Here is a 2277-nt window from a genome sequence, read left to right as displayed (position 1 = left end):
GGCTTCCGGAAAAACATGCGTCCGGACCGTTGAGCAGATCGATACAGGCTCGCGTTGGATGACAACACACGTTTTGAGTGCGTGATCCGGACGTATGCGGGTGGTTTTAGGGTCTGCGTTATGCACGCCAGTACGTATCTCTAACACCCTCAAGCAATCTACCAACGAAATAGGCGAGGACGACCTTGTTCCTATTGACGACACTTATGTCGTGCATCAGCGATGATATTAGCTTCAGGCCTTCACAACCCCTCTTTGTGGATCTCCAGCTGCGCAATCTTGTCCTTGTATCACCGGCCAAGGCCCTCGAACTTGCAGCAGATCAGCGCGTCGGTACTGCCCCCGCATCGTGCCGTTGTCCTGTCACGAGGCACACGAGGAGTGCACTCGCTCAACGGTGGCACGTTCGCCTAGAGACACTGAGTCCCCTGAGTAGCGCCTGGATGCTGACTGGCCCGATGATTGCGCCACAACGCGATATGAGATGGGGTTGTGCCATGGCACAATAATGGCGGTGCCGCATCGGGAGATGCTGGGGTGAGGGTGGACTCGACCAGACAATGACGACCATTGCCGGCAAAAAGGTCGAGAGTATCTCCACTGGGCGAGCGTCGATTAATTTCATTTACCATGTAAGCCTAATATAAAATGACTATAATGTCCTCACGCCTTGGGTCAACATCATCTGGGGAACTTACTACCATAACACCTTGCCAGGAATGGTGCAGTCTTTTGGTGGAAGTCAATGCTTAAGCTCCTATCTACAAGGAGTTTGCTATTTGCAAAGCTAACTCAGGAAATGCAACTCTTTTTTGGTTTGACTGCTGGTGGGACCAACCACTTATGATAAAATTTCCTGAGCTAAGTTCTTACCCCATCAACAACACTATTGCTTTTCAACAGATTCTCAGTGCACATGACTTGGCAAAGCATTTTCACACACCTATGTCTCAGCAAGCATTTCAACAATATAATATCCTTCAAGAGCACATTCTAGAGAGACCTGTTTCAAATGCCACAGATGATTGGACAGTGAAAGGAACAACTAGAGGATACTCTTACATCAAAATGTATAAACATATGATGGGGCCTAGTACAGTACACTCCTTATTCAGCCGCATTTGGAAAACTTCTTGTAGATTGAGACATAAGATTTTCCTCTGGCTCCTACTCCATGATAGGGCCAACACAAGGAATCTACTTAACAAAAAGACAATGCACCTGGATAACTATAACTATGCCCTATGTGCGGATAACACAGAATAAACATTGTTGCACCTATTCTGGAATTGCCCCTTTGCCCTGTAGTGCTGGGACAACAACATTCCCTTAGGAAAAGAGGTATATCAGTATTTGATGGATTCCAGTTTGCACTTCTACACTTGCCACAAGATATTGCATTGGACATTGTAACTACGGGATGTTGGGGAATTTAGTCTATCAGAATGAAAAGATCTTTAGGTCGGCTCCTCCTCACATACTTGGTTGGATGCATTACTTACAGGAAGGACTATGGGCTGCTCAGATCAAAGCAAAGCAAACCAAAGCCAAAAGGATTCGTACTTGGGTAGAACAGAACTTATAATTTGATATCAATGTTTCATAGAACTGCCATAGGTTGAAGGGTTTTTCACTTGTTTTGTATTTGTACATATTTTAATTAATGAATGAAAATACCGTAGAACAATTGTTCTATGGTCTGCGGCTCAAAAAAAAGTCCTCTGGCCAAATCTAAATCGAGTCATATTAACCATTGGATCAGCTTAATACTCCACACTAAATTATGTAGTACGATGTTTTGCATAAAATCTCTTTGTTAATATAAGCCAGTTTCTAGGATCTTCGGGTCCCTTCCCTGCTAACAAAGAAAAGAAAACATAGAAAGAAAACATAGGCTTCACAAGTCAAGTACCACATCTCTTATGGTTGAGATTAATGAGCACAATGAGAAAACAAGCAAGATTGGCATTTTGCCAATTGTCCATATATATGTCATCAGGGGAGTGGAAAATGGCGAGAGATTAATGAGCACAATGAGAAAACAAGCAAGATTGGCATTTTGCCAATTGTTCACATATATGTCATCAGTGGAGTGGGAAATAGCGAGAGATTAATGAGCACAATGAGAAAACAAGCAAGATTGGCATTCTGCCAATTGTCCATATACATGTCATCATTTGTGTAGGCGCGCTACACGTGTCAGTCCATCTCCAGTTCTCAACCAGAAAATCCAGTATAAACGTACAACGTTGTGGCCAGCTCAGAGCCTCAGACGCA

The sequence above is a fragment of the Triticum aestivum genome, chromosome 7D (genome assembly GCF_018294505.1).
Source record: "Triticum aestivum cultivar Chinese Spring chromosome 7D, IWGSC CS RefSeq v2.1, whole genome shotgun sequence".
In the NCBI taxonomy this organism is placed as follows: Eukaryota; Viridiplantae; Streptophyta; class Magnoliopsida; order Poales; family Poaceae; genus Triticum; species Triticum aestivum.
This window is presented reverse-complemented; position numbering follows the sequence as displayed.